This window comes from Stigmatopora argus, chromosome 4 (genome assembly GCF_051989625.1).
Source record: "Stigmatopora argus isolate UIUO_Sarg chromosome 4, RoL_Sarg_1.0, whole genome shotgun sequence".
NCBI lineage: Eukaryota > Metazoa > Chordata > Actinopteri > Syngnathiformes > Syngnathidae > Stigmatopora > Stigmatopora argus.
The window spans coordinates 11,690,775-11,712,546 of NC_135390.1; the positions used below are offsets into that span (position 1 = coordinate 11,690,775).

A 21,772-nucleotide genomic window follows, 5' to 3' on the forward strand; every position below is an offset into this window, starting at 1 on the left:
AATAAAAAGCCCATATGTTTATTCTTCTTTTACGAATGCGGCTGACTTAACAGCTTGTCATCTTGCATCCTTTACTACTGGAATGAACATATGGACAAGCTTAATTTTAAGCTTCAAGCTTCTGAAATGCGACGAAAAAACACTTCACGTTTCCTTCCCAGGAATGCGTTCTTAGGCAGCCTAAAGCGGCCGTATGTCAAAGATGTCAACACTTGGCCTGTCTTCTTAAAGATATTGCACTTCTGTGGTCTTAATTTCATAGTAATCTGAAAAACGACGCCCGTTACATTGCCAGCCAGCGCAGCCATACCTGGAGTTTACTTTCCACTATTTTTCTGCAAAATTGCAAGCAGGTGTCCGTTCCAGCTCCCGTCTCCACTTGCTATTCACAGAACTCGCTGACCTTCTCAAGAGTGTGTGAACAGCATTAGCTCACAAAGTAATGAAATTGTAGTTTAAACCCAGAAGCAAAAACATGAAGCCTTACTACACAAGCTGGAAATCCCATTAAGATTAATAATAAGTCAATATTCAATACTCAATTGCCAATAGCCACAAGTATGTGCTTGCAGTAATATTTCAAAAAAGATGAGGAAAGCAAATGTGACCAGAGAAACATGGGATTAGGGAGCTGCCAGACTTGCACACAATAAGATGCAAAATAACAAGAGTGATTTGTTGCCTTTGTGAACTGGAAAAGCAGATATTGTTATGATACTGATTTAGAGCCCCTCTGCTTAAAAATTGATTGAATGCAGCCATTTAGAGCCTCACTTTCATTTTAATACATAGGTAAATAAGTATACACTACATATACATAAATATTTATGTATACATATATACACATATGTAAAAATGGAAATGAGGGAAAGACGGGAAAACCAATCCTTTTTCTTAAAATTTATACAGAATTAAAAACATAAAATAAAAATAAAAAGAATATATATATATATTTATTATTTTATGTTTTATATATCTATACATATATATTTATGTTTTAATTTTGCTATTACACAATTCAAAATAAAATTCTAAATAAATAATTGTATATATATACATATATGTATATATGTATATATATGTATATATGTATATACGTATATATATATTCACACAATATATAGTAAATTTACAAATTTTCCCGTCTGTCCCTCATTTCCACTTTTTCCTTTTCAAATGTCCAGCTGTGAATATGACACCAGATTAGATCTGATGCAGTTCCAGATCTTGGAGAGACCCCTTCAAAACTCACAACAGGTAGCATTTATTTCAAAGGATTTGTCGTTTACGCCCTTATAATCTCGAGCCTGTCAACAAGGTAATGTGAGGACAAAATCATACTTGCTAAACAGTTTTCAATGTGCGTTTTTGACAAATAGCTGCTGAGTGACATTTGGCTCCGACATCTATACACATTGCAAGTTTTTGACAAGCGTTCACACGATTGTTTTAATTCCTGACTAGAACTGTAGAAATGCACCAATAAAAGTGTGCGCACAGCCATTTCCACAGATTTATAGTCATTCATATGAAATACTAACCAATAAATTTCATGCTAATTGTACTTTTAGCATGAGCCAAACTTGCAAGCCTACAAGAATGGCTTGAGGATGAATACGACTTCTTGCTTGCAACCAATAATTGATTATTAAGTTATATATACTATATGCTTGCTCACTAAAATTGCTTTGCTTTGTTCTGTTTCCTTCAAAATTGACACTGGTATTCAACGCTAAGGCGATACTGCAAGAGTTGTTCATTTCCTCAAAATGAGGCCGGGATCGCGTGTTTCTTGGAATGAGTAATGCTTTTGAATATTTAGATTCAAGTCTAGGCCAACAAAGAACATGCACCGAGTTGTCCCGAAGCAACCTCTTTAAAATGGTTCTGCTATGTACTTAGGGTCGTTGTCCTGCTGTAAAAATGAATCATTGACCCTGCTTGAGGTCAGAGTCCTCCGAAACAGGTTTTCCGCTGGGATTCCCCTGTACATCACTGCATTCATACGACTATGTATCACTGTATGAAGAGTAATGGATGGAAAAAAAATTATCTCATGGTTTTACAATCCTTCATCAATTAACAGTAACTACTACTAGCAAGATCAACACTCTAATAATCTCTATAATATTTATAAAACATTTTGCAATGTTGATTTCCTCAAACAAGAAACAACGAGGGAAACACCAGAGGTAAAAATAATTAAATAAAAACAACAAACATGTCACTGAAACAAACACTGACTTTATTACAGCAAGAAAAAAGAAAAATCTCAGAAAAATACAAGTCAAAACCAATTCATTCATTTTTAGAAATGCATTATTCCGACAGACACGCATTAGACCAAGGGTGTCAGACTCGGGTTGGTTCGCGGGCCGCTTTAACGTCAACTTGATTTCACGTGGGTCGGACCATTTTAGGTATAATATTTCGATTTTTTTTTAAAATAAATGGATTAAAAGAACTGGATTAAAAGCCCTGAATATTCAGTTTTTTATAGATCTAAAACAATGTTTATTTGAGCTTTTTTTTAAATGTATTTTTAGATTTTTAGAAAATGATTTTTGAATTAAAAACACAGAAAAAATGGATTAAAAAATTACAATTATTGATTTAAAAGGGGGAAAATCAGGAAATTAAATATACATCTATACTCTTCATTTTATTAGACAGCATTAGACAGAGACTGCAACTTATTATTAAAGGTGACTTGAACAAGGAGCAGGGCAAAGTGCCACTTTATTTTAAATGATTTTTTACACCACCACAAAATTGATCTATCTTTAAACTATTTGTATGTGTGTGTGTGTGTACGTGTCTCATTGACCCCTATAAAAAGAATCAATTACTCCCTTAGCTTGGAAAAGCTCCCTAAATCACAAAAATATGCCACAGAGTCTTGTTGTTAAGATTGATGAGACTCATAAGTGGCCTTGTTCTTTCCACTATTGAACATATCCATCAACCTTCCACATTATTAGGTCAAGTTAAAGCGAATAGGGGATTCCTAAGTGCTGAACTGCTTGGTTATTGTTGCTTTTTATGATGAATTAGCAGAAATTGTGGCTTTGTACAATGTTGGTGCATATGTGTGCGTGTCTCAAACCCAATTCCCCATTTAATTCAACAGTGATGAATTGGAGTGAAGATTTAGCCTGCAAAAGAAAAATGCACTGTGCTGTCCGGCTCATTTCTTTTGAGATAAATCCTCCTGCTGAAGTACGCCTCTGCGCCTTTGAGACGGGTAAGTTCTGTTTTAATAGGAGCCTAAACTCAGTACATGGCTGACACAGCTATACAGCAAAGAAAAGCAATAACTCAGGATCCCAAATATTCTCCGATATTGAACACCACTAAAAGTGTTTCAAAGTTCAAATGATCATAGCAGATTGAGCTGCATGAGCTAAAAGTTTAGGATCCTTGTTTTTGGTTGATAAAACTACAAGAAAAATAATCAGGGGAAAATTGTGTTGATCGAAATAAAATACAGAACTGCACTTATATTTGCAGACTGTGCTCGTGCACTTTAGTTTCAATTGTAATGTGAACTTCATGACAACAGACAAGAATAATAATGCCAAACTATCCTGATGAAGTCTTCAAAATTTGATTTTATGAGAACCCCACATTCAGCAGTTGCACTTAGACAAGAAAGCAATACCAGACGTTTTTTGGTATTTGTTGACTTGACTTTGAAAGAGCCATTAAATACTTTGTAGACGTTCAAAACTTTTGCCCTCTCCTTATATTTAATCATTCAATATAGTCTGGCCACTCGCCCTCGGCTTTTAAATGAGGACATTTTATCAGAAAACCAACTGCTTTTTGGAGTAAAAGGAAAAGGAAGCTCAAGTCGTGTCGCTAAAACGAATCTGGCAATCATGTTTATTTGCTAAAATACGAAAAAATGCAACCAAATGTTGCAGAATGGACAAAAGGGAGCTGGCAAAAGTTCTGTTTCTGCCAAATAGTTGTGCATCGTGTGTTGATGTCATCAAAATGAGGGTCTGCTACATTTTTTTTTCATTTCCAAAGTGGCTGGGCAAATTCTCGGGTAACTTTCAGTGTTATCTGGGCTGATCACATCTGAATGTCAAGCTACCGGGATAAAAATCAACACCTCTAAATCTGAGGCAATGTTTCCCTTATTTTGCACCCTTGGGTTGGGGGAAAAATCTGCTTTAAGTTAGATGCACTGCTTTTGCATCAGCATCGACCCTGTGGCTGTACAAGTCTATTAGGATTAGAAGAAAGCCCAGTTAAAGGGCAAAACTCTCAATTTACTTCAGGTGATGGATGTATACAGATTTCCTTTTAGCATGTTGATTTTCATTTCCATCCTCTGTCCTGGAAGGATATAGATTGGATTATATTATATTAGATTAGAGATTACCTTCTAAAGTTATTGTAAATCTTAAACCATTATATCTTCATTCACTCATAAATTATAAAAAATGTTACATGACAAACTTTGAGTCACACAGTTAGTGCATCTAATAACGTCCTGGTAACTAAAACAAATTATTCATTACGACAGCACCAACCATAAAACACGTATTTTGCCTTGTGACACTTTGCAACTCGAGCAAATGCTTCTTAAAATAATAAACACACAGAATCACAAAACTAAGTAAACAGGACTTTTCAACAGCCTGATTGGGGGCTGCACTGACTTATTAATGGTCCACCGAAGATTCACGGTTGGGTGATAGATAAAGGAGTTGTTTTTAGACTCACCCTTTTTTAAAAATATATATACTATATTTATATTTCCGAAAAATATGAAAGGATCCATTCTTTTTCCATACAAGACTTGTTAATTAAAAAAATGCAAAGGATATACACAAAACGGGAGATTCACTGGATTTGTGTAAATTAGCGACATGTAGATTTTCATTCAGTTCCTTTCCACAACACTGCTGGGATTAAGCAGGTAGATTATAGATGGAAAATTAATTACCACAAAACATTTGCTCTTCAAAAAATAGAAACAGGACACTAATAAACTAATATCACAATACACCAGATTGAACTTTTATTTAAAAAACATTGCTACTGATGGTGTTTACTCGCCAGACAAGCATGGGATCAATTTCCGCTTGCTGTTGGTATGATTGTGCGTACAAATGGTTATGCAACTCTGTAGGGCCTATGGCTGACTGCCAACCAGTCTAGCAACCCTTGTGACGATACGCAGTATGCACAATGAACGGATTTAAAATGGGTCAACTACATCACTACTCCACATCCTTTTGTCTAGACTATGTAAATAGGCAAAATTTAGTTTTTCTGTAAGACATAACCCGCAAAATGCATGCTAATTAAAACATGACAATGCTGCACGGAAAACGTTTATTTATATTGCTGTAAATCAGCAAAACACCCCAAAGGGATTCACCAACAAACTAACAGCTGGCATTGGAACGTTAAATAATTAATTCACAACAGTACAATATTTCTCAAGTAAATTTGAAGACACATTTTATTGGACTGAACTGAACTTGTTGCCAGTCATTTGCTGGGTACAAAGGGACAAACAACAATTCAAGCTCACATTCATTAATCAAATTTTAGTGAGCGAATGTTCTGGCAGATATTCCGTCATAACACTGTTTGGCTTCACCACATCACTCTTTTACTTTGGGAAACAGTAACTTCAACTCTTTTCCCACTGTAGAAAATTTGGGGACGAACATATTGAAATACAGTTTAATATCCAATGAAAACTAAAAAACAAAACACAAACATCCTTTTAAGTCCAATATCTTCAAGAACAGATGTATGTAAGATTATTTCAGATATGATACCTAACGAGGATTGTCTTATATTCAGTCATTCCTTCATTATTTTTAACCGCTTATTTTCATAAGGATCGCAGGGGAGCTGGTTTTCTTTAAGATTTTTTGTTTTGATTATTATTTTGTTTTTAGTCTAATTTACTATGCAACCATAACAAACCAGTTTTGTTGTGCATCATATTGAAATTGCAATTTACCTCAAGGGTTGTGATGGTGAAACCATATGTTGTAAATCTATTTTGATAAAACAAAATGTATGCATAACTACCACTTTTTTTTACTATACAGTGGTACCTCGACATTTTCGGTTTCGTTGGGACTTTCCACGTCAACGCACTCTTAACCGAACAAAAGGAAGTAGTCTTGAATTAGCGATCGCTCCGCCAACGGGAGCTAACAGGCTAGGGGGAAACAGGAAATGCAAGAGCCTACCCACGTATTGATTGTGGTTAATGAAGTTTCATTCTGAGAAAGGGTGCCATTGCCTATCGGTGTTGTGTGCACGAGTATACTTCATACTTCATTACCCAGAAAGCCGTCTTTTTGCCCGCGCATGCGCGTTGTGCGTTTCCTGGTCGAAACTCGTCCTGAATAAATCGTTCAGTGCTCGTAAATATCTGTTATACACGAAAGAGATGCGGCAAAAAAGACAGTGCGCTACAAGGATAAACAGCCTCTCATGTCATGGCCACCTGGCTTGGTCGCATCTCGAAATTTTGATCGTATCGCGGGCGAATTATTCGATCGAAATTTTCATCGTACCACGAGCATGTCGTAGGAAGAGCTGATCGTAGGTCGGGGTACCACTGTATAATGAATAAATAGTACCAAATAAAATAGGAATATAGTAGAAAAGGGGAAAAATTGGGAGAACTGGACAACCAAAGCTTTAAAATAGAGTAAAAAATCAAATAGTTTCAGCTTGCAATCATTGAAAATTAGAAAATTATTGCCATTTTTTTTGTCAAATCATAACCTACCCTTTACCCCTCACAAACTATAAACTCGGTTACTTCCAAAACTGTAAGAAAAACTATCAGTAGGTGAGTTTTGTGAGACCAGGCAGATAAAATTCCTCCCAATGTAAACTCAACAATCATCCACGAGGATCACGCTCCAGAGACGATTCCGTGAATGAACATGTTAAAACACAGTGTGAGGTAATCGCACTTTTCCCGAAGTACACTCTGTCTTCATATTGTTGTTTTTGATGGGATTGTTGATTGTTACTGTCTGATGACAACTGTGTACGTATTTCACATTTCTCCTTTTGTTTATTGGACGCAAGAAGACAAAAACAGAAGATCTTAAAATAGAAAAGCAAATGGTTGTAGCTCCTGATACCTCCGTTTCTGCGGAGTAGGTACATACTTTAATTGTCAACGATAAACTCACAACTTTATGCATTTGGGTTGAGAAACATTGGTAAGCTTTCTTTACTGTTGCAACTGTGCTTTGTTTTCCTTGTTTATGTTGAAAACCTGCATTTAAACAGAACTTGGAAAAGTTTAAATCGTTAATTGAACTAAGGGTTGTCGCAAAACAGCAACAACACGAACCTCAAATAAAACTGCACTTTTCAAAATGGTCGTCCTATAAGTGCTATGGATGGATTCAAAAGTTTCAAAATGAGGGGAAATAAAGAGTGTCACTCAGTCCAACATCGGGGGATTTTACAACATAAACTAGACAATAAAGCTGCGTAAAAAGCAGACAAAGAAATGTAACTAGCCAACATTTGAACAAAAAGGAAAGACCAACAATTAATTCAGTACCACACTGTGTTGTCTAGGAATTGACATCAGGCTGTGTTTTAAATGCTATAAATTGAGGATTCTGAAGGCAAGAAATGTAAGATGTTCCATTATGTTTTATGTTTTGGTTTTTATTTGGTATTTAAAGCAACCACAGGTTAACAGAGTGAAGTTTTGCATAGTGAATTGTCACTAATACAGTGTGATCAGTGCATTACCACAGTCCCAGAGGTTTACTATTGAAAGAAGAACAAAATTCCCCCAGCAAACTGATGGGAAAAAACATATCCTCCGATGTTTTTTCCTGAGGCATCCACTGTTATTTTTTAGAGACTGTGGTTTTGTAACACTATGCAAGCATTTATTTATTATTCAACATTAAACCAAAATGTCAAACTGTATCCATCAATCTGAGACCATTGAAAAAGGCATTTTTTAGGTTGATGCCAAAAAGTGAAATGTTTTCTAGAAAAAGAAACTTTTACAAAAAATTGCTTTCAATGGATAGTAATAGAAATACTCTGATCTACTCTGATTGTTTTTTTTCTATGTTTAATTACAAATTCATTCATTCATTTTCAGAGCCACTTATCATCACAAGGTTCACCGGGGGTGCTGGAGCTTATCCCAGCTAACTGCAGCACCAGGAAGGGGACACCCTGAATTGGTAGCCAGCCAATTGTCGGGCACGAGGAGACAGACAACCATTCACTCTCATATGCATACTTAGGGGAAATTTAGAGTGTTCCAACAGCCCACCCTCATTGTTTTTGGAATGTGGGAGGAAACCAGAGTACCTGGAGAAAACCCATGCAAGCCAGAGAAGAACACACAGTTAGGGCCAACCTAGTATCACACCCTCAATTCCAGAACTGTGAGGCCAACGCTCTAACCACTTGGGCCCCGAGCCGCCTAATCCCAAATTATTTCCAAATTATTTTTCTGTTTCTGTCAGGGCCTGCAAGGCCTCCTGGCCTAAAAAAATATTTGAATCACAGACTGATGTTGATTATATTTTGGCAATGAATACTTATTAAATAATTCAAAATTGTCTGTCAGATTCCTTTCATTGCTTTTCCCCTGGTTGCGCTGCTTCCAGATGCGTGTTTTCATATTTTAGCATTTGACCAATCACATTTCAGCCATTACTTGTTGCCAGGGTCGTTCACAATCAGTTCTGCAGGGCCTGCACCATACAATACGCGTGGATCAAACTGTTTATTTAACCAATCAGATTTCGAGTTGGCGACACTAAGTCCTTCTTCTCATAGGCGTAGGGACACGCATGACCGAGTTCAGAGTTCAAATACCCGCCCCCAACCTTCAAAATGGCGGATGAGCCAGGACAGTTGTCCTGTGAACTGCAGAGCAGCTCAGTAGTGACAATTTACCGAAGAAAGACCTGATAAAGCTCTCACAAGACAATGCAGCGTGTTCGGTACGTTGTCGTTTGGGTATTTTGAAGCACCATGTCTCATTTTAAGAATGCTTTTTGACGGGAGCATGCTACGATCGCGTGCTGTAGCCCTACGTGGATGGAGACATCAAAATGTTTGCTAACAAATTGGCTACATTGTGTTACCTCTAGCTCTTTATGTTTAATAAGATATCATTCCATGTGTGTTTCAGTTCCTCAACGAGCACAGATTGCTGGGAAACATCGAGAATGTGGCCTAAACGACCTAAAAGGAGCAGCTTGTCGACGCCATAACAAGCTGTTTGTCAGCAAGGTGAGTTGTTTTTTTAAATAAGTACTAGGTTCCATTTAATCTCCGTGTAATAATTAAATGTCAGCGTTCAAGGTTTTGCTCAATTAGCTTTTTAAAAATTATGATACATTCTAGTTTTGAATGAAAACACTAACTGGTCTGGTGTTGATTTTTAATATCAAGAACCTGTGTGGATAACTTACACCCACACAAGTACCATCAGTGGAGGTGTAAGGAATAAACGGTACACTAGTAGAATATATACCTTTTACTCTGGGCTTGGACCTTTTCATTTTTAGTTTTAAATGTGGTTTGGACAAAAGGTAAGTGAGACATTCATTCAACAATAGTGCAGGGGTCAATTTTGACTCAAGGTTAAACATATGGTAAAATAACAATTTTTCCTCCGGGTATGAAGAGGAAAAATGGAAGCAATGATGATATTTTGGAATACTTATTTTAAAAAATGAATGGATTTGAAATGATTGACTGGAAAAACTTATCCAGGATGAAATAACATGGGAAATGAATGTGGGTCATTTGTGCATCAAAATGGTTGAATAGGCAATTGCATAATCACGCTGTGGTGTTTTGTAGAGGTTTAAAGCCACGGAGACGGTGGAAGAGGTGACAAAACAGGTGAAGCTGTCATAACCGACAAGACCAAAGAAGTGGAGGCAGAATCCAAATGCTTCAGGTTATGATTTAATTTATTATTTTCATGTAACATGTACTAAACCTACTCATTTTCTATCTTGCTTCTCTCCAACGCTAAAGAAAGGTGACAAGACCAACTTCCCCAAAAAAGAATGACACCGTGAATCGCTGGCATATGGGAGGATGACACAATCTTTGACACCAATATCCCCTCAGGTACTTGTCTTTTTAGAGCAGGTCTCCAACTCTGGTCCTCGAGGGCACCTGTCCAGTATGTTTTCCACATCTGAATCAAATGATCAAGATCCTGATTATTTGATTTAGGTGTTTTAATGGAAAATAGACTGGATAGGGGCCTTTGAGGACTGCAGTTGAAGATCCCAGTTGTAAATACTCATTTTTGAGATTTGTTGATAGGAAATTCTAACCTGGTAGCCTTTTTTATTTTGTCACATTTTTTGACTTAACTAATCATGTCTTTTTATTCAGAATTCCACCCAAAGGGAAGATTCTTCATCCATTTGCACCGCTCCATGGCCCACGTGAACATCTAAAAGCACCAATTTTTGTGGAAAAATAAAAAAATGTTGAAATATATACATGTTTTATTCTTCATTTACTGAGCAAAAGAATGCAAGTAACATGTCAAGTTATATATTTTTTTATTAACATGGAAACATTTTAACTCTTGCACACTGAAAATTTGACATTTCATTAGTAATTTTAGAACACTTAAAAAAATATTTGGGAAAAACACTTAGAATATAAAATTCATAGAAAATTAAAAAAAAAAAAAGACCCAGGTCTTTTTTCACCAAGTGTTTAAAAAAAAAATAAATGCTGCTCAAATCTCCTCTACCTTAGGGGTAAGATTATAATTTGGATGAATACTCTACAATAAACCCCTCAGAAGACTGCCAGCATTCTCCAAAGTGCAGAGGCATCTTGAAGTGGGTCACCTGATCCTCCAAAGTCTGGACATGAACCTGCATACAAAAAAAGCAAATGTTAGCATATATAGACGAGTTCCAACAGAAAGGCTTAGGTGGTTTCTTTTTTTGGAACTATTTTTACCTTGTGTCGGCTCCAATCTCGGCTCCAAGATTGTGAGTGTTGTGGGCACGCAGGAAGAGCTCCATCTCAATGCTAAACAAGGAAAACTTGATTTAACCAAGCTATTTGGGAGTTGCCAAACAATTATTACAGGAAAGAGAAATTTATTAAACAATCAAGATAAAGAATGAAAATAAGTTTGAGTGCTATTTTCCATTTTCCAGACCAGACGATTAAACATAGGGTGACGTTAACAGTTAGCGGACAGTTAGTTTAACAGTTTTTGTATAAATTATTTTTTGTGAAAACAGAACAATTACAAATTGGAAACGGGTGTTTAGCACTCCAGTGAAAACTATCATTACAGACAACCCGATGTCATTTTTGAGTGTGCCTTTACCTAGAAAACAGTCCATTGATGTCTCGGCTTTGTATGATTAAACTAAAAGTCTTTCTACACGACTCAATAATGAGGGAAAACGGACAACATACTTTTGAAGTCAAATGGAGAGCGTCGTCGTGAGCTAATGCTAAGATAGCTGCACACAGCCGGTGTGGAAAATGAACCCAAACTTAAATTGTCGACGGTGTTCACCCTAGCATTAAACTAACAGATTTGTTGGCATTTGTGGCTCAATCGATTGCTTAAAAATCTCCCCGTAGCGTGATAAAAATGCACTTAGGGCAGTAAATTGCTCGACAACTTACCTCGCTGGCGTGCTAACCGTCCGCCAGCATCGAAAGGCTGTCCAAAGGGGCGAAACACTGCGCATGTGCTTACTTTACGCAGCTGGGCCAATAGGCGTAACCACGCCCATATTGTCCCGTCGTATTGAACGTGGAAAGGGTGGTGGCTTGCTTACCGTGCTCTACCGTGATTTTTGTGGTCTTGATGCTATAAAACAATGTCAGTACACTAATTTTACAAAATATTGAGTAACATTTTTACTTAGTATTTTACATCAACTCACCTTCATTCCAGGCCATCTTAGTCCATTAAAAGTTTAACATTTGAAACACAAAGAATGCTTCATTGTTTCATCTCCTTTTCTGAACCACTTCATCCTCACTAGGGTCGCGGGGGGTGCTGGAGTCTATCCCAGCTAACTTCGGGCCAGAGGCAATTTCCATTTTTTTGTACTTTGTGTGAACATACCAAACATACTCACCAGTAGCACCTTTTTTTTTACATTTATTGCAAGACTTTTAGTTTCTTTTGTGAGTATATTTAGTCTCTGCAAGTCCCAAATCCTTCCCGTATTTGTTCCGGTATGGCTTCCAAAATATAATCCACATTGGTATGGAATCGTCAGGGGGTTTTCCCTTGACTCATAATTAAATTTGTAATGTTCCTCCTGTTTTTATTTTCTACTCATCTATCGTGCTTGTATCAAATAATGTGACTTTAACATGCTTTGATGACTGCATGTTTAACTAAAATGCCTCATCTGGAAAGTTTGAGGCAAAATCTATCCTGGAATGACCCTTGAAATAGTAAATTATGTTAAGTAAGACCAGCGTTACACTAATGCTTTGTTTTAGTCAATATTTGACACATATTCAAATGATTATTTTGAAACATCCTTGCACAACATCAGGAGTTCTTCATCACTTAGTAAATACCTATGGTGAGGCGGGAACCTGGTGGGCTCTGGCAGTCTGGCACGTGAAAGGGGGGAATGAGGGGGGCAACGGGCTACAAATTATGCATAATAATGAAAATATAGTCTTTAAGGCGGTGTACACATCACAGCTAACCTCAAACTCTGACACCGTAGACCACAGGTGTCAAAGTGGTGGCCCGGGGGCCAAATCTGGCCAGCCGCATATTTTGTGCGGCCCGTGAAAGTAAATCATGAGTGCCGACTTTCTGTTTTAGGATCAAATTCAAATGATATTTCATGATTTTCCCCTTTGTAAATCATTTTTTTTGTCCAATCAATGTTTTTTTCTTTTTGTTTTTAGTTTAACAAGTATATTAAAATATTTTCTGTTTTTCACTTTAATAGTGAACATAATTGTAAAAAATTGAAATGAAAAACAAATGATTTAGAGATGTTTTCCCTTACTAAGAAAAAAAGCTCAACTAAGCATTTTTTTTAGTTTTTTTTTAAAAACCTGAATATTTAGAGCTTTTGATCCATTTCTTTTAAACCGATTTAAAAAAAAATCTATATATATCTGAAATGGTCCGGCCCACATGAAATCGAGTTGACGTTATTGCAGCCTGCGAACCAACCCGAGTTTGACACCTTTGCCTTAGACCCACACACCTACTTTTCCAATACCGTCATTCATGACTAAAAGGTGACTAAACAACTGTATTTGAATAAAAGAAACTGCCATTTTTTCTACTTTTAATCCTTCAAATTAGGGCCGCTACACACACATTCTATTTTCAAGTACGAATGATAAACTTCTGGTTTAGCCTAGGAGCAGTCAGCCAAGTAAAATATCCCTTGGTGTTGTGGTTTCTTTGTGGTATAGTTTGCTGCCAGAGGGCTAGTTTTGAATTTGCGATTTACAAGATGAATGAAGCATGCAGCCTGATTTGTAGTCCAAATGAACTACTCATAACTATACAGAAGTAAAAAACAAAACATTAAAAAAAACGTATTGAATATCCTTCTTCCAATGTAACTTATCTTCTTCTGCATTGCTATTTTATTCCAAAACGTGAATGAACACTGCATAAAACTACAGGCGCTTTTCATAAAATATAAGTTATGACCTATCCCAAAGGGGATTGATGATGATTTTGTCAGTTCCCCGCAATCCAGATATTTGGAGCAAATGTGTTGCCTAAAGTTTTCATAACCTCTTATCCGCTTCTCCTTTTGGTCTGTCATGCTCGTTTACAACCTGGACGATGAAGTGTTGGTTGCAGATGCCAGGCTGAACTGTTATTCCTCCCAAAGTTTGGACTCTGTGGAAAATATGGGGCCAAATGCTTGTTCCTCTAAAACGATTTTTTTTCTTTAAAAAAGGCCAAAGCAAACTGCCAAATGTATTTCTCAAGACTTCTTAACCATTATTTTTTTTTGTGTGTTTGCTGTGGACCACTGAGGTATGGCGCGGCTATACAGCAACAATAAATGCTCCACTTCTTTAGAGTAACGTCAAGTTGTGTAGTTCTCTGCGCCTGAAAAAATTAACTGGATCTCTTGAAGAATCTGTTTTTGACAATCCTGGCAAGAAAACTCATAGCATATATAATTCATTCATTCGTTTCCTGTACCGCTTTATTCTCACTAGGGTAGCTGGGGTGCTGGAGCCTATCCCAGCTAACTACGAGCACCAAGCAGGGGACATCTTGAATCGATCTCCAGCCAATCGCAGGGCACAAGGAGACAGACAACCATTCACTCTCACATTCATATCTAGGGGAAATTTTAGAGTGTCCAATCATCCTACCATGCATGTTTTTTGGAAACCGGAGTACCCGGAGGAAACCCATGCAGGCCCGGGGAGTACATGCAAACTCTACACAGGTGGACCGACCTGGGATAGAACCCATGATCCCAGTGTTGTGAGGCCGACACGCTAAGCACTCAAGCCACCTGGCTGCTCCATATATATATATATATAATCAGAAAATAATAATAAAGCTACGGTTTAAAAGTTTTCATTACTCTGGGTTTATATTGTATCACAGCGAAGTAACGATAAGAGAATAGACCAAAAAATCGTCTCATTCCAAGATGGTTCCAGGTCACCAAAGACTAACAAGGACAAACACTCTTGGAAAAAAAGATTTCTCAAATTCATAAAGACACCACCTGTATGTTCGTCATCTTCTATGAACCAGGAAGTAGCCTTCTTACCTAGCAAACAGATGAACAAAGAGAGAGAATATTTGCAATTTAACCACTTGTGGGGATAGTCCAGTCTTGTTGGAGCCTTTTTTGGTGTGAAAATGTGTGATTTCATAATAGACATTTTTAACATCAAATGGTTGGAAATGGTCCAAATAAACTGTACTGAACCACCCTGTCATGGCACCATTTGTTATGAAAGAGCAGCAAGGAGAATGCTGAGTAAAAGTTCAGCAGATGACCATTATCAATCTGAGGGATAAACACCAAGTCAAGTTTAAATCCAGTTGGATGGACTCCTCCATCTATCAGTTAGCTGATAAGAGTGTTGGGAGGTGAGCCGCTTATTATCATCAACCACTTTCAAATTAACTCCCTATTCAAACAGACACACAGGGATGGGAATTTGGATAGTCATGCTTTGATAATGAGGCATGCGGTTCGTTTTGCAACACGGATCCGACACTGACACGCTTCATGCAGAATATTCAGATATCCCATGTGCCATGCAGAGAAACATTTCGATCCCTGACCGTTGGATTGTCAGCGCACCGTGTGCCAATAATTGACAGATATTTATTGAGACTATCTGTAGATGACAGTGGTTTCACTTTTTTATGCAATGCAGGTTATCTCCATTTTGATCAGCTTACCCATTCATGAAGTCTGATAAATCTTCCCCACGGCCCACACTGGAGGAGTGCGGAGGCATGTCTGGATCTGGAGCTCCACCAAACTTTAGATTTCATTTTTTTTCCTGAAAACCTACTTCTTAGAAAGAGTGAGAAAAAAAGCTAATGAAAGTAACGTAAAATATCTCATTGTTGCTTAGTAGAATATCTTGAAATAAAACAATTTATGATAGCACAAGAAAAATATCGACTCTGAAAATCTTTAGGAATGTATATGCTTGAGAGCAAAGTAAAATACAACGCTTAAGTTTGTTGATGTTTGTGTGTGTCCTTGGATATGTGGGCTGGTTTATCTTTCTAGAAATTTCCTGCCACCCATTCAAAATGGAGAACACACACGCACAGAGAACTCAATGAGTTTGATTATATATATATACATATACATATATATATATATATATATATATATATATATATATATATATATATATATATATATATATATATATATATATATATATATATATACATATATATATATATACATATATATATATATATATATATATATACATATATATATATATATATATATATATACATATATATATATATATATATATATACATATATATATATATATATACATATATATATATATATATATATATATATACATATATACATATATATATATATATACATATATATATATATATACATATATATATATATATACATATATATATATATATATATATATATATATATATACACACATTTTTTTATATTTAATTTAATTTATTTTGTATTCGATTTTGTCCTTTTGCGACTTTGCCATTTCCAAGGTGACCATGTTAAAGCTAAAAGGTATGATAAGCAGCAGTAATATTGTGGAAAATACCATCAATTTGTGCACCCTTTCCTTGAAAATAATAACGTGACCCTGGGCTCCATTCCTGTCTTCATAAACTGGCCCACTAACCCTTAACCTGTTTAATTCAATAGTTCTTTGAAAAGGAGTGCACTGGAATTCTTTATGGTTTGTATATTTTCACCAAAGTTGTTTGTAAAGACACTCACTATTTTCATTTGTAAAGACAGCGCATAATGTTACTTCTTAGAAACTGAGACTGAGAGTATGTATCTTCTGAATATTATACATATAAAACTTTCATTTTTTTCGACAGTTTGCACGCTTAAAAATGCATGTTGGTAGTTTTCCCTAATGACCCATGATCATTACATTTTTTTAATGTGCTAGACTAACTTAAACAACCACAAAAAAAACACTATCTAATGCTAGCCTGTTATAATAAAAGTACAAGATTGCAGACTGCAAACGGTACTGTGTGTCAGAATAAGCTAAGATGAAAAATTAACATCAAAATAAAACCATAAAGACATCAAGTCCCAATTGGCTAATCTATCTAATTTACTCCCCAGAATTAAACTTTTTTGCCAATTGCGGTCTTCCGGATGATCAGTAATTTTGAGCTGGACAGAGAGAGGAAGCTATCATCTGGATCCAATGAGCTCGTCTAAAATTTCTGTTTGTTGAAGAGTCTCCCTGACAAAATTAACTCACTGTTCCTCTCTCCTGTGTCCTCTCTCTGGTCTTTCTCCTGCTGTTTTCCGTTTCAGTGGATTGTCAACATAATAGGGACAATATGGTTCTAATCACACACTGAGCCAGCCTTTCTTGGCCAGACACTTCAAAACACTTCAAATGTATTCTCAACTGTCATAAAGAACACTGTCTTAATGTATTAGTGTTAATGTGATGTTGACTTGCAGATAGATCCAGTCTTCCCTCACCTCATCTATACTGAAAAATGCCCTTGGATTCTAATTGACATTGCACTAGGAGTCCTAAAATTATCTGAAAAGAGATACCCTAACCACTTCACATTGCTCGTATTGTAATTTTTCTTACAAACTAAAAATATTAAAACTTTAGAATACATCTTGTGCTTTTGAGCAATTTCATTTAGAATGGGGGGATCCTCAGATAGCAGGAACGATTTTGGCCCTTTTACAACAAAATAATCTTGAAATACAAATGAAAACAGCCAGGAACCTTTTTAATAACCTTAAATGAATATAAAACTGCACAAGTTAAATACCCATTAAAAGTCACTATTCTACAATTTCTTCATTGTACTTGTCTGTTGCCAATAATCCCTTAGATCTCGTCCCTGACTGCAGTTCAACACTATTCACTCAAAGTGGTGGTCGTTCTCGACAAACCACACACTGCATGACCAGAACAGTGAGGCAGATAGTCTTCCCCACAAAATCATCATGCTGCTAAAAAAAAGAACCATTATTCCACTGGAATACAGAAAACAGTGGGACAAATTTTGATCATATTGAATTACTTCAGTATGTAAGTATTTGGTGAAAATGCACAAAGAGTGATGAAAGGCAGTGAGGCCAAACAATGCTGACTTTGGAGTGTGAGGATGGCGTCTTGTTCAAATGTTATCAATTGGTTTATTGATATAATTTTATCTGGACAGGTAAATAACCAGGATCGTGCGTCCCGATGTAAAAGAAATAAAAAGGATTTGAACATTCAGCTTTTTTTGGCAAAACATGTAGTCCCTTCTTTTTGACATTTGGCTGTTTCTCAAATATCGTTTCGTGAGAAATAGCATGATTTGTTTTGGGTTATGTTCAGAACTGTCAAATAGCTGTACAGTGTACAGAAAAACAGTTCTTAAGAGGTGGAATGAGAGAAAGTGTATGCCATTCATTGGTGTACAGTGTACACCAATGAATGGCATACACTTTCTCTCATTCCACCTCTTAAGAACTGTTTTTCTTATGTTCACAAAAACAGAACTTCATTGAGTGGAGCCAAAACCACACGAGGACCTAAGAAAGAACACACTTGTTATCCCTGTTGCGGCTGCTCTGAGGACAACTAATTGGTGGGGACAACATATGATTCACTCTTTTGTCATTTAGTTGCCTTAATTCTGATTGGAGAGATATTTCTACCTATGCATGTTTCTTGCACACCGAGTTCATGGTCAGGTTTCCTTTGACAGGCAAAATCGCTCTTGCGATATTTTACACCCAGTCACTCCTAACTTCCATGTTAGTCATCACCTCATCCCCCTCTGTGAAACAATGGCTTATTTGGCGAATAAATCCGCAACAAGCAGTAAATTGTGGTCAAAACTGCAGGAGAAAAAATACATTTTCTTTTGAGCAAGAGACAGACAGTCCAAATTCTCAGAGTGGTAAATCATTTAACATGCTTCACTCAACTTTGTGTATTTCTTTTCCCTTACCGTCCTTTCCATTAATTTGTTTCGGAGGGAAACGACTGACAAGGGTAAAGTGATTTACAGTGATGTTGTCCAAATGCCGGGTGTAAGAATATATTTAGTTTGGCTTTAAGATTCGTACCGATAGAGGTGCATTGTAAATGACGGACCGTGGTTCGTGGGTGAAGGGGGCAACATGTGTCTAATTGAAGTGCGGGTGTTTGGATGCGCACATTAGGAAGAAAAAGCAAGGCAGATCAAGCAGAAGTTCATTCAAGGTGAGAGTGCTTCAATATTTATGTAAACACTGATTAATAACAAATGATCTCCTTTACTTCTCAGCGCCTCAGTTTTATTATGATGTTTACACCTCCTCCTAACTTCGCCTTCATCATGCCTCCCTGACTGTCGTTCAGTCAATGCAGGCCTCAGCAACCTCGTTCAGACCTAATCTATCTGTCTGTCAGTGTCTGGTAATTGGAGCTGTTAGGGGGCTATCCATCCAGGTGGGCAGGCAGCCACATTGTGTGTGCGTGTATTTTAGTCATTGTGTGTTGCTGAACAGGCGTGTCAGAGCAAGAATCGTTGGTTCCCACGACGTTGCAAATGTGACAGGAACAATTCAATCCATATATCATTTCATACATCTTTTCAGATTTGGCGATATCTTCAGACAAAATTTTCTCTACGAGGCCTTTCATAAACTTCATATTTCATATATAGACACATTTGTATGTAGACGTACGATGGTACTATAACCAGTGTGACACTAGCTTTTTGTTGAAAACGCTGAATTGCTTTTCAGACACAAAGAGAAAGTGTTCTCGAATATTTTTTAAGGAAAAGTCCCTCACAGAAATTGCATGCCTCAGTTCAGCATGATTTTATTTTTTTGGGCGCATACACCAAGAAAATAAACAAAAACAGGCAACAAAAGTAGATCAATGGGGCTCACCACATACTATTCTGCCAATGGCCATATGACATCAAATAGCTTCAACATTGCCATAAACTACGCAGGCCAAACTAGAACATATAATTGAAAGGAACATTGCCATAATCCTGCCATAAATTGTGTTCTCTCTTGAATGTTCATATATTCTTCCTGCCCCCTCAAGCTGTTTAGTATAACTGACCTGAGATAGTATGGGGTGCGTTTAAAACTAGATCAGCATATAAAGAAACCAATTCCACCCACTGCAAGCAAACCAGAATATTAATGTGTTCATATAATGCGTAATATCATGTGTAGTTGCATATTTGGGAGTGTATATAAACGTGAACACCAAGATCAATTTCAAAAAGAAAATCGTGGCTAGCTATTTGCATTCGTATTATACTCTCATATGTAAGTTTGACAAATGTATTTGAAAAAAAAAAGAGATTTATACTCACATGAAATAATTCCAACTCAAATAAACATCTCAACTCACTCACTTATGACGGTATAAAAAGAACGTAAATGGCTACTCATGCATGCGTCTTTTTGAAAGCAAGTCTGGATAAATGCGTGTTAAGGGTGAAGTTACCTGTTAACAGTAACCAAATCCGTATGCATGTGTCAAGCCCCGAGACAGATCGTTTGAAGGCTGCATGTCAGGTGCACTGACCCTGGTTTTCAGACTCTTTAGCTGTGCATCCACCATGGAGAGTGGAGGTCAAGTCTGCTGGGAAAGGCTCCAGCACTCCCATGATCTGAATCCAAGTTTTCTGACTCTATTCGGAACAAAATGAAGATTGTTAGATGTTATTTCCTTTTGTCTAACAAAAACTTAATTCAAACTTTTGCTCACAAACATTAACATTGCGGTCACTGTGGAATGTATTCCTGCTGAGATTTGTTATGATGCAACGTCTGTCGCTTGTCATTTTCTTAACAACTATGTTTCTGTTTGTATGAAACAGCCTCTGGTCAGCTCTTTTGCTTTTCGAGTGATTCTCTGTGTATGCGATTCATTCTAATCAAAAGCATATTTCCGTCTTGTACAATCTGAAAGAAGATTCCTAATGGTCCGAAGGTTTTTTGTGAGTAATGTGGATGGCAAGCCCCCTAATGGCGTAGTGGTTCATTCGCCTGACTTTGGTGTGGCTTGGGGCGGGCAGGCTCGATTCCCGCTGGTGGCGGTAAAATTGTGAATGTGAATGGTCATCTGTGTCTCTGTGGGTACACGGTCGATTGGTCGCCGGTCTTTTGGTCGCCGATCTTTTGGTCGCCAGTCTTTTGGTCGCCTGGAAGGTAAGTGATAATTACCATTTAAATCGTTGCTCAAATCCCCTAAATACAAACTGCAAATTACTATTTAGTCATACTTAATGCCCTAGTAATTATTAGGCTAAAGAAAAGCTCCATATTTCCCGCACTTTTGTTTTTTGTTGGAGAACTTGTTAAGACCCTGACTGACATAGCATCTTAAAGGGACAACTCATGTACATACAAACTCTTATACACTCATGTCGGCTCAGTGAAACTGCTCATGGTCATTGTTGGCTTTTATTGATGCGTAGACCGTGTTGTTTTACCTTGTTTTGTCGCCGGTCTTTTGGTCGTCGGTCTTTTGGTCGCCCGTTGTCACGGTCGGGGCGACCAAAATGCCGCGACCAAAAGACGGCGACCAAAAGACGGCGACCAAAAGACCGGCGACCAAAAGACCGGCGACCAATCGACCGCACACGGTCTCAGTGTGCCCTACGGCTGACTGGCGACCAGTCTAGGGTGTAGTCTGCCATTCGCCTGAAGTCTGCTAGGATAGGTAAGACCTCCGAGGATGCACACTATGGAAAATGAATTTATGTGGACGGTTTAACATCCTGCAAACAATTTAAGAAAAACAACATTTAAATGTGTTTCTTTACTTTTAACTGTTGGCTTTCTCTTGATCGACTTTTTTTCTCTTTCTCCAGCCATCTGTTTTAAAACGGAAACCCCAATTTATTGTGACTCATACAAAGCAACAGTTGCGGTGTCTAGCTAGTTCAGAATGTGACTGCATATCTTCCCTGTACACCGCAATGCGAAAACAAGCTAATGAAACACTGTTTAGAATTAGGACAATAGGGTTGCATTTCAGCTTGGAAT

The 21,772-nt window shown here is 37.2% G+C and overlaps 2 long non-coding RNA genes across 4 annotated transcripts in view; one reads left to right on the forward strand and one right to left on the reverse strand.

Moving 5' to 3' along the window:
- The first annotated feature begins 8,994 nt into the window (after nucleotides 1–8,994).
- Nucleotides 8,995–10,515, forward strand: LOC144072832 (uncharacterized). Its single transcript, XR_013299951.1, has 5 exons — nucleotides 8,995–9,103; nucleotides 9,182–9,282; nucleotides 9,859–9,958; nucleotides 10,039–10,134; nucleotides 10,408–10,515. It is a non-coding gene; the product is annotated as an uncharacterized LOC144072832 (long non-coding RNA).
- Nucleotides 10,516–10,738: 223 nt separating this feature from the next.
- Nucleotides 10,739–21,772, reverse strand: part of LOC144073744 (uncharacterized) — a 43,668-nt gene continuing 32,634 nt past the window's right edge. The window contains exons 2-6 of one of the 3 annotated variants that reach the window (XR_013300173.1): nucleotides 20,226–20,412; nucleotides 15,440–15,551; nucleotides 11,680–14,795; nucleotides 10,993–11,064; nucleotides 10,739–10,904 (exon numbers count right to left, since the gene is read on the reverse strand). This is a non-coding gene — a long non-coding RNA (uncharacterized LOC144073744). Of the gene's footprint in view, nucleotides 10,905–10,992; nucleotides 11,065–11,679; nucleotides 14,796–15,439; nucleotides 15,558–20,225; nucleotides 20,413–21,772 lie in introns of all 3 variants that reach the window. The other 2 variants (XR_013300172.1, XR_013300171.1) reach the window with 2 other exon arrangements.